Source organism: Hyaena hyaena, unplaced genomic scaffold, assembly GCF_003009895.1.
Source record: "Hyaena hyaena isolate Hyena2069 unplaced genomic scaffold, ASM300989v1 scaffold_1237, whole genome shotgun sequence".
Lineage (NCBI taxonomy): Eukaryota > Metazoa > Chordata > Mammalia > Carnivora > Hyaenidae > Hyaena > Hyaena hyaena.
In genome coordinates, this window is record NW_024081872.1 from 234,472 (window position 1) to 247,177 (window position 12,706).

Genomic DNA, 12,706 nt, shown 5'->3' on the forward strand with positions numbered 1-12,706 from the left:
ACTGAGGGTCAACAGGTCAGGCTACAATAGTGTGAGGTGCCTTAAATAATTTTTACTCACTTTAACCTGCAGCCATTTATACCTTTTATGTTTTCTTCAAATGTAAATGTTTGTAGGGTTTGAAGAGTAAAATAATATCAATTTATAATTCTATAATTCCATAGAATTCAGCTAATGATTAAAAACAAAGGATGTATGTCAATATAAGTATTTTGCCCAAAACATGGTGAGTGGTAGGAACAATATAATAATAGCAGCTCATACAGATAAAGGGGTAAAGAGAACAAATCAAATGCAACAGCCTGTTAGCTTTGGTTGGACTGATTCAAGGAATAAGTTTAGGGGCGCCTTGGTGGCTCAGTCAGGTGACTGTCCAACTTAGGTTCAGGTCATGATCTCACAGTGAGTGAGTTTGAGCCTCGCATTGGGCTCTGTGCTGACAGCTCAGAGTCTGGAGCCTGCTTCAGACTCTCTCTCTCTCTCTCTGTCAGCTCCTCCCCACCCCATGCTCTATCTCTCTCTTTCTGTCTCTCAAAAATAAACATTAAAAAGGAATGTGTTTAGGATAGTTGGAAGGGATCTTTTCCCCTGTAAGCATAAACTTCACTATTTGACACTTCAACTTAGATGTTTAATAGAAACCTCAAAATTAACATGTCCAAAAGAGAACTTCCAATCTTCCCCTTCATACTTGCTATACTTATGTGTCTCCATCTGAGATAATGACAATTCTATCCTTGCTTTGATTCCAGCCAAATAGCTTGGACTCTTCTTATTTGCACATGTCCTTATTTGTTCAACTTATTAGCGTGTCTTGCTATTTCCATACTCAGAATATTTCTGGTGTCCAAGCATTTTTCAACAACTCCACCACTTCTGCCCTGTTTATGCCACAATTACCATTCATCTAGATCACTGTAACGGTCTCCCTCACCTTTAACGTGGACTGTTGTCAAGGCAACAGTGTATTTCTGTTGAAGACTCATCATACCATGTCACTCCTCTTCACAATATCCCCCAATGCCTTCCTATCTCACTCAGAGTAAAAGTCAAACTATTTACAATTTTCTATAATGCACTTTGGCCTCTTTTCCTCCTACTCACTCCACTCTACTCACAATGCTTTCTTTGCTTTTCCTTGAACTTGCCATATACATGTATCATCTCAGATCCTTTGAAATTTGCTCTTTCAACTGCCAGTCATCAACATAAATTTGCTGAGTTACAGCATTAGTTTCACATCTTTGTTCAATGTTACCCTGGGAAAGAGGGCTCTTTTTACTAGCTATGCAACTTAAATTTGTAAGTTCTCCACTTCCCAAAACATTCTAGTCTTTTTTTCCAAAGCATGTACACCATTAGCACACTATATATTTTACTTATTTTTAATGTTTAGTGTTTATATACTACTATTTCAACATAAATTCCTTAAAGGCAGGGATATTTATCTCCTTGGTTGTTTTTACTGTTTATTTTTTATTTTGAGAGGAAGAGAGTATAAGAGGGGAAGGGCATAGGGAAAGGGAAAGAGAGAATCCCTAAGTGGGGCCTGATCCCTATGAAGAATCATGAGGTCATGACCTGAGCTGAAATCAGTCAGATGCTCAATCGCTTGAGCCACCCAAGTGCCCTATATTCTTGGTTTCTTTAACTTAATTTTATTTTAGAGAGGGAGAGAAAGAGCATGAGCCTGGAGAGAGGAGCAGAAGGAGAGAGAGAGAGAGAGAGAGAGAGAGAGAGAGAATCTCAAGTAGGCTCCATCCTCAGCACAGAGCCTGATGCAGGGCTTGATCCCAACACCCTCAGATCATGATCTGAACTAAAGTCAAGAGTCAGATGCTCAGCTGGCTGAGCCACCCAGGCTCCCCCTAACCTCTTGCTGTTACCTGACATATTCCTAGAATCTAAAAGAGTGACTAACTCAAGGTTTATGAGCTTAATATATAATTGTTAAGTGAACAGATACTAAATGCCAAATTATTTGTATTGACAACATCATTTTAGTTCAAATCAAAGGACACAGGGGATTACAAAGATGTCTATACAAATAAAATGGTACCATATTTGGACCTCAAATGAGGATATTATACATATGAGGAAAACAGCAAGCAAAGGCAGCAATAAGCCAGATGTGTGGTAGAATCAGTAAAACTATCTACTAGAATAGGAGATTTGTGCTGTGAATGGTAAGAAATCAGTTTACAAATTGGGCCTAGTTGTCTTGGGCCCAATTGATAGAATATGATAGAGATAGAATATGACCAAAGATAATTTTGGTTTAAAAATGTCTTCCTTTTTATTACAAACAAAACAAAATATAAATTACTTCCTCAACACTGAGAAAGCCCAATGCCAAAATAATTGATACAATCTTATGTCACAACTTCCAAAACTTTCTAAAAAGTGATCATTCTGAGAGGTGAAAAGGAAGCAGCAGCACTAGAAATTTTAAATGAATTTTGGGCTTAAGTGATGTCTAATCACAGCTCTAAGATTCGTGTGTTTGTTTGTGGCCTACCCATATTTCCTTATGTTTTACCACTTTAGTGCACACAAGAAGACTTCCAACTGTTATATGTGAATATCTGCATTTTCTGGCTGCTGGAACTTATTCTGCCCACATGCAAGTCTTGAAGACTTAATAGAACCTACAAGTAGCTCTCAACTAATGACTATTGGAAGTTGGTGTATAAATGTTCCAGTTATTTGGTCCCTTTGGTGGGATAATTCTGAGATACATTCTTTACACTGACTCTCAGAGCTCCCCAGTAGGATTATGCTAAGCAAAATAAATCGGTCATAGAAAGACAAGTACCACAGGATTTCACTCTTATGTGGGATTTAAGAAACAAAACAAATGAGCAAAGGGTAAAAAAGGAGGGAGAGGCAAACCACCTATAGAGAACAAATGGACGGTTCCAGAGAAGTAGGTGGGGGGATGGGTTAAATAGGTGATGGGGATTAAGGAGTATATTTATTGTGATGAGCACAGGGTGATATATGTAAGTGTTAAATGACTATATTGTACATCTGAAGCTAATATATAACAGAGTGTATAAACTAAGTGGAATTGAAATAAAAACTTAATAAAAATAAATGCACACTGTTCACCTGTCTAATAACCCAACATATTTATTGCCTTCTTTTCCCCACCTCACTTTTATTGCCATAAATGTGTCTTAGGATCAGTTCCCAAATATACTATTCACTTTCCAATGCTCTTTCTTTAGTGTGCTATTCAGACACACCGAGTCTTTCCGAGAAATCTAGATATTTCGTAGATATGACAGAACAAATCCAATAGAGTTGAGCTAATCAGCCATAGTTTTCATCAATGATTCTTAGTTACTCTATTTTAATGTTAATACATCTATCTTGTTAAATGGGGTGATCATCTATACATTAATGAGTGCATGCCACAAATGTCTTGTGCAAACACCACTTTAGTAGTGGCAGAGAAGAAATGAGTGCTAAAGAAATTAGTACCCTACACTAATAAAAACACAGCAGGCAAGTCTTTTAAAAGCTTTCTCCTCTTGTGCTGACCCTTGCTAGCTCATTTGGTAAAATTTGGTTTCATTATATCATCAAGTGGAATGGACATCAGCCAACAGGTCACATGGAGTAAATATGCACATGAAAGTCTTAACACATTTAGCTAAGGTCATTTTATGTCATTTTTCTATATTTATAGATGGCTAACTGTCTTAACGTAGAACCATATTTTTTTAATTTCAGTTTTACTGTAAGTTTTCATATACTTATTTTTCAACTGTTTGAATTGTAATATTATAGATTGACTAGTTCCTACTTACATTAATTGCTAATGGGAAGTACTTATGATTTGTCCACATACAGAGGATTTCATCTTAATCATGTGACTTGGGATCATCATAACCCTATGTACTTTTACTGATAAAAAATTAACTGACCCAAATACTAAATAAGATGTTTTTAATAAAAATTAATTTCAATGGAAACACACAGGTGTATGTGTAAATCAAATTTGAGCTAGGTAAGTTTTTTTCTTCTATTTTTAAAAAATAGCACTACTGAAATTTTCTGCATAGAGAACTGGCTAGTTCTGCTCTAATCATTTGAATGAGAAAAGGGAGATAATTTGCAAACACTGTATCAATTTAGATTAATAAAAATCAATTTAGAATAATGGTTTTAGGGGCAATGTTTTTAACTTGCAAAAAAAAAAAAAAAAATCAGACTAGTGATTCCAAGAATCCAGAGAAGAAAAAGAAACCTTAACATTGACCAAGTGAAGCTATCTTACACAAAATATTTTGATTTCAGCATTGATTGCTCTAGAATAGTTTTTCTAGAATATGATAGAATGACAAATGACAGTAAATTCAGAATGTTCATAAAAAAAACCCCAAAACCTGTTGTTGAAAAAAAAAACCATCTTTTATCTCATTACAAAATAGCAATGCAGTGATGAAAGAGCCATTAATATACAGGGCTCACTTAAAATATCCTATATTAATACTACTACATATATTGCAAAGTGCAATTTGAGACTATAGAACATTTGAGTTGAAAATAAAGGATAAAGAGATTCATAAGCTCAGAAGACTTAAATTTAAAAATATCATTTTGTCATTACTTTTCCTAAAGTATTTTTCCCACTCCAAATGCTCAATTGTATTATATTTTATGAGAAAGAAAGAGAAAGCGGGGAGCCTGGGTGGCTCAGTGGGTTTGGTGTTCAACTTCGACTCAGGTCATGATCTCACAGCTCATGAGTTTGAGCCCTGCATCAGGCTTTGTGCTGACAGCTCAGAGCCTGGAGCCTGCTTTAGATTCTTTGTCTCCCTTTCTCTCTCTGCCCCTTCCCTGCTGATGCTCTATTTCTCTCTCTCTTTCAAAAATAAATACACATTAAAAATGTAAAAAAAGAAAGAAAGTAATTTGGCAAATTTTTGTATTAATTTTAATATCTAATTAAGATATCAATTATTTAATTAAGAATTTAAAATCGTTTTAAATGTATTAAACTTTGTAGTATTTTGTATATTAGAAATAAAATCCCTTGAAGAACTCTCTGTAAAATATTAAAATATGAAACATACTTATTTTATAGAGTTTGTATATAACTAGATTTCATTTTCATAAATAGATTTTCATTAAAAATTTATTCATCAAATACACTTGAGAAATAGTTGCAATAATTAATGATAATTTCCTGATTTTAGAATTTATAAAACTCATTTATAAGCTTATATATTTGGGAAATTTCAAGAAAGTATTATAATGGGCAACATCTTTAAATTTATGTCATTGAAAAATTTTCTTCCCCTTCTCTAATCTGAACTGTCACCCAATTGTTCAATGAAATACTATAAGAATAAAAATGTTTATAAGTAGGATAACATGACCAAAATAATATTTTTGGAATATTAACCAAAGCACATCTTTCTACATTAGCTTAACATCCACACTCACCTCCACAAATAACCACCTTCCATATGGCAATGCAGAGAATATATTAGAAATGTGAGACACGCCCACCATCAAAAACAACGGCAGGTTTGACCATCTTCTTTTTTGCAAGGTCTGCTTAGAAGTGCAGTACATCACTTTGAAATGGCAGAGAAGTCAATACCTAATATGCTGGTCTCTATTTTGGATATATCTGAAATGGAAACACAAGCTTGTAATGTTGACATTCCAGTTAGAGGTGAAAATTTATTTGTAAACAAATTTATATCTCACATATATATATTGCTCTCAAAGTATGTGTTTAAAGCCAACTGCCACAACACTATCTATAGTTTGGAAATCCAGTAGGATGTGTGATCGCTTCGTAGTTACATATACATAAAAAGAGGTTTCATGTGGTTTGTGCTCAGCAGAAAGTACCAGCTCTCCCAGATACATAGTTCCCAAAGTATAAACCAAGAAAGAACTTCATCTGCAGAAATTCATGAAGAATGAGAAGAATTTTATGGTATAATTTTTTCATTTAATAGACTATATTATAGCGTGTAAAGTTACAGAAGTTACAGAAGGAAGTGATCTAATACATATATTATATATTATTGTTATATATTATTGTTATATATAATAAATATAGTAAAACTAGCACATCTTTCTACATTAGCTTAACATCCACACTCACCTCCACAAATACATATGCACACAAATATAATATTTGAATCTAAGGATATTCATTAGAAATGAGTAAATCAGCTTTTTATTCAATTGTTATAATTACTTATCTTATAATTAAATTAGAATCAATGAAATACTATGAAAAGCTACTTTTGATTTACATTTACAGATCCTTAAATCTTGGTAGAGTCAGTCACTTTGTTAATTAATTTATAAGATAAGCATGGACTGAATGTGGCAGAAATATCCATGCCAGATTGTTACTTTGTGTACTAAGAAATGTGAATAGGACATTTCTTGCTTATTTCATGATCTAGGTGGGAGCCCCTGAACAAGGTAAGATATTGGCAACTAAATATTTCCTAAGAGTTTCTGAAATTGGTGAATTTTTGAAATCTAAAAATACAGTCTAATTTTAGGGCGTAAGACCATGAAAGAACAAATTCTTCCAAACAGACTTCTCTGGCAGTAAGGCTGTTTTACTGAGTTTATGGTAAATTTGGCGCTATTTATCTCCTAACACATAAATCAGGTCTAACCTCTGATGGAAGATCTCAATGACCTCAGTCTCCCAAAAGGGATAAAAATAACAGATGGGTCATAACATTTTGAAGAATGATATAAATAATGTTACATCCCCAATATAACTTTGAAATCTGCTCCCATTTGGCAAGATCAAGTGTAGTCCATATTTTCTTTGAAAGAAATCTATTTTTAAGGTATCACAGTCTATTTGTTATTGTTTCTGAAAGATGTTTTAAAGAGCTTCAACCAGGACATATTCATGGGTTCTTAGTTTAGAAATTTTTAGTTAGAAAAGAATTTTAATTTCCTTTATGCCTCAGATTATAAAGGTAGAAATGTGCTACCACTGGATTTCTCACTGAAGATTAAATTTTTGTTATGAGATAATATGAAATTAGGAAAAATATTCCACACTTCATTGTTTTTTAAAAACAATATCTTAAATGGTCAACTTCAAGTCAATTCCTAATTATATCCTTGTCCTAGACCGTTTCATAGATATGCTGAATAAAACTACACATTTCATTATTTAGATTAGCAATTTTGAATAGCTTTATGTGGTTTGTATGATGCTATATTTTGTCTATCACACATCATCTGTTACATTTCAAATCAGTTTCGATGTAAAAAAATGAGAACAATAAACATGATTATAATTAGGGAGAGTTTGTTAAACGTGCTTTAATATGTCCTATTGTGAGATGCGTCTGGTGTACAAGCAGAAATCAAGGCTAGCATACTGAAGAAGAGAAGATAAACAAACCCCATGGTTAGTTAGTACATATAGAGCTTGAAATTGTTTGGTCTAGGAAGAAATCTAAAATACAATTTGGTACATACAGAAAATGTAATTAAACGATAATTGCACTGAAGCACAATGAGTGTGGGATAAACAGCTTGTGAATCAATAAACCATGAAGCAGACGGCTGAGGTATTTATTGATTTATGATTCATTTATCTCCAAGTTTACTTCATTTCTAATTCAATTGGAACTACTGTATTATCCTTCATTGGGCGAGCTGGGTGGAGTGATTGTATCATTTTATATGAGGAAAAGATTATCTGAATTAATATCATTTTTTAGCTTTATGTGACTAAACCTCCTAGGAGTTTTTCCTATTTACTTACTAAATCTATTGGCTATACCAAAATTTGCCTAGGAACATATTAAAATTTACATTAATTCAGAAATTTTAAGGTAGCATACATTTCTGTTGACTGAAAATCCTGCCCTTTCATTAATTTAAGACATGAGTATTGTAATGCACATCCTATTATGGGTTCCCACATGAAAGCATTCTGCATGTTGCAGAAACCTAAGAAAACTACACATTTTAAGTAAACCAGACATTCTTATTGTTGCCAGGGAGTGCCGTTTCTAGATTCTACATGGATAATTTTTTTTATATTTATGTTGTTACCTTGAGCACCTTCATAGAGGAATCCTAAAAATCTGTTCCCCCTCACTGATCTCAAGGAGATCAAAATCCAAAAATTCAGCTTTTCCCTCCAGCAAGCAGCTGAATTAGAACACTAAGTATCTCTCTCTGAGAGTGTGTACAGTATGTAGAAAGTATAGTCGGTAAATGCTCATCACTGGTCACTTTAAAAAACAAAACAAAAGCAAAACTAGTTTTGTTCCATTACAAAAAAATTTCTCAGTTTATCAAGGATAATATGGGGAATATGAGAAATTTGCTGAGGTGATCAAGAGCTAGTGATGTTTGTACACTTAAAATAATTCTCAAATAAACCAAGAAAACTGAAGCCCTAAGGTTTATTACTCATAAAGGGAATATTTATAGGTTGATTATGTGTCCTTTGACTCAAATAGTAATTTCTACCTTTTATGGTTATCACTTCTATATAATTTTAATAAAATACTGCTATTTTCCTTCGATCTTAACCTCACTAATTGTTTTAATGTACTTCCACTGAGTTGAGTTTCTCCCCAGTGAGTGGAACACATCCATCAAAAAGATATTCTGGGGTAGATACAGAAACTTGATTAAATACTTGCTAATATATGCCATGACACCTGTCCTGGTTCAAAAATTTTTCCGATGAATAAAAAGTTATTTATATTTAATACGGTGACATCCTCAACAGAAACCCATCTCTATTCCCCTTCCCCCACTGGTAAGATTTCCCACCACGGGAATAATTTTGATTCCACAATGACAGGGTTTACTATCTAATGCTGTCTCAGACCTGAAAAGTGGACATAGTAGAAGACCTTGTTTTAATGCCTTGCTTTCTTATAAACAGGTCCCTGTAGAATATTTAGGAATAAAATGTTGGGCTTTGTTGTTTGGTAGTATATTAAAATTGGTTTTTGTGCCTTGAGCATGTGCTTATACAATATAAACAAAATGCATTATATTTTGGGCAGGAAATACACAGATGACTCATGAGCAATGGCAGGAGAGTTTTTTGAATAAAGTAGTTTCCCACAATGAATGTTACTAGAAACATGATTTGCATATGAAACCAAAGTAGCAACGAGGGTTATGCTATACCTGAAAATATCAGTATGTTTGGCTAGGACATAAAACTGATGTCTTTTTTTTTTTTTTAATGTTTTTATTTATTTCTAGGAGAGAGAGAGACAGCGTGAGCAGGGGAGGGTCAGAGAGAGAGGGAGTCACAGACTGAAACAGGCTCCAGGCTCTGAGCTGGCAGTCAGCACAGAGCCCGACGCGGGACTCGAACCCACGAACCGCGAGATCATGACCTAAGTGAAAGTCGGACGGTTAACCGACTAAGCCACCCAGGCGCCCCAAAGCTGATGTCTTGAATCAAGTTATAAGTTGAAATAATTCATGAGAGGTTTATATTTTCATGATTATCTCTACCTCTGAGCCACTGTTCCTATTGATTTGGTTCCCTCGTGGATCCTCTCTTCCTTCCAGGAATACTGCCCTCCTTGTGCATTGCACACATGTAGATACAAAAGCCAAGCTCTCCCCTCAACTCTATTACACCCTAGTTATCAGCGTGCATGCGCGCGTACACACACACACACACACACACACACACACACCATTTTTGTAGCAAATTTACTGAAGCATGTTCATACTATAGCACATCAAGAAACATAAATGGGAATGTGAAATATCCCTGTTCCTAAAACAATACAAAGCAAACATCAAACAATGTATAGAAGCTATCCATCTGTCTTTTCTAAGAATTTTAGTCCTTCTCCTCTTTCAATTCTACATAATGGGAGAGAGAAAATGAACAAATTCTCAAAAAAAGTCAACTCATTTTGTTGTTAAGGGCAATTTTTTGTAATTATGGAATATTACCTTATACATATATATATGGAGACACTATAACTAGAATATCTATACCTAGCAAGTATAAATATATTCCCATATTTAATTGAAATACTATTTTTAGAAGTATGATTATAAACTTTGAATCACCTAGCCATGTATATTTCAACTAAATATGCATAAGTTAAAATAATAAATGTATGTAAATTATATATAAATCATATCCATAAATCATATCATAGCTTGAAAGTTCTTTTTCAGTCTGCTTTTATTCACTCAGCCTGTTTCAAGATCCATGCATTTGAATCCATCCATTCCAACAGAGCTGGTATATTCAAATTAATTGTGAATAGTACTCCATTGCATAAAATACAACCATTTATCTGTTTTACTCTATTGATGAATATTGAGGTTGAGTCTACTATTACCAGAAATTCTGTAGTGACACCATGTGTTCATGGATCATTGTGTAGTTTATATTTGTGAGACTTTCTATAGGCTATCGAAAACCGTAGTGTATATGAACACTCAAATCTATTGGCTATTACCCAATTCTCTCTAAAACTGATATAATAGGATGCGCTCCCAACAGTGTACATGTTTCTGCTTTGTTTGCATCTCAGTGCTAATCTCAGAATTTCATATTTTTCTCTACATGATGGATATTGAATGATATCCTGTTTTAATTATCATATTTTTCCTCAATAAGGTAAAGAGGATTTTATTATGTTTTCTGACCATTCTATGATTTTTTGTTTACATCATTTGTAAATATCATATTAAGTCCTCTTTATAAGGTCTATATAAGTTGCGAACTTCAAGGAAAATATTGTACAGGTAATATTATACAAGGAAAATGTTATACTGGTAATATATTATCTGGGTTCAAGTATTACTTAAAAGAATCCCCTCCTAAACTTTTAGTGGAAATTCACAGACATCTCCAAGAATACTAAGTTAGGGATCTAATGGTAGCTCTTTCCAACCTATTAGATTGTTTCATCTCTCTTCTAACGTCTTTTATGTAGATGCCTAATCTCAGTTGTGAATAAAGTTAAACGAGGACATAGGTGTATATTCCAAAATGAAATTCTTAAAGACAACCACAATAACACACTCAGAACACTGACAGTTTACCTCAGTTTACATTAAACACCCATGTGTTGGGCTAGATAAAAAGTTTAGATATCAGTATGGAATATTTCTAGGAATGTTCAATAGTTAGCCTTGAAAATATAGGACCAAACATTTTTTTTAATATATGCTGACCCCTCCTCTCTCCCTAACCCCATTCCAAATATACATATGTATTTGGTTTATGTGCTAAGTAATCAGGTAAGAAAACATATATTTGGGGGGTATGGAGATTGCCTCTACCATATCTGTGAAAAAGATTACACCTTAAGTTTCCATACAAGAAGAAGCTCCTAAGAGTGCTCTCTCTAGCGGTCTTACCAATGTGAGAGAAGAGTGTTTATTTAAATGGTGTGAATACTAGAGACAGGGGAAGGAAAGAAGAGTACCAAAGTGGGAGATGGCCAAGCACTTGCTTAAAAGTAGCTAATGGCCCCTCACCTCTTGAGGCTTCTGGAAGAAAGCAAGTTATCTCACTAAGATACAGACAATTAATCTTGCCCTGTGATGTAATTATAAGGTGTTAGATCTATTCATTATATTCCTCTTTCTTAAAAGCAAAATACCTTCTTCCTTCTGATTTATCCTTCTAGAAGTATGATATGCAGAGTGATATGTAAGAGGGGCTTTAAAAAAAAATTTTTTTTAACGTTTATTTATTTGGAAAGACAGAGACAGAGTGCAAGCAGGGGAGAGGCAGAAAGAGAGGGAGACACAGAACCTAAAGCAGGATGCAAGCTCTGAGCTGTCAGCACAGAGCCCGATGCGGAGCTCAAACCCACGAACTGCGAGATCATGACCTGAACTGAAGTCAGACACTTAATCTACTGAGCCACCCAGGCGCCAGAGGGGCTTTTATGCCCTTCAAGGCTAAAAGTTAACTTATGTGCCATATAGCATCTCAGAGGGAATAAATTTTGACCCCAACACATAACCCTGATTCCCTGGAGGAATTATTTAAACATCAAATTTGGCTATGTTATTCCACATGGCAAATCATTACTCTCATGCAATAACCTTGAAATTTCTGCATTTATCTTAAAAAATCAATTTCAAAATTAGTTAATTAATATACGTCCTTGATATAATACTTCAAGACTTTAGGCATATTTTTCTTCAAGGAATTAGTTACATAATCAATTACATTCATAAGTGTTTATTTACTATCTAGTCAAGAAAACTGCTAGGTGCTAAGGAAACAAAAGTATATAACTTAAGTGTGATCTTTGCCCTCAAATTATCGTTGTCTATTTAATGGAGTGGTAGAAAAAGAAATGCCTGGAAAACAGATAGGACTCCACTAAATGTTGAGCTTTTCCAGGGACAGAAGTTCACATTAAAATGAATTTCAAGTACCAACTTATGTCAAAATCAGAATGCATCAAGCATGCATGGTAAGTATACATGAAAATTGCAATATCTAATGCAAGAATTCAATCTCCTTTCAAAAGAATGCACAAATACACATATTCAACAGTCTAAATATCTTTTTTAGAAAACATATTTTTTTTAATATTTTCATTTATCTCTAGGAGAGAGAGAGACAGCGTGAGCAGGGGAGAGTCAGAGAGAGAGGGAGACACAGACTCTGAAATGGGCTCCAGGCTCTGCGCTGGCAGTCAGCACAGAGCCCGACGCAGGA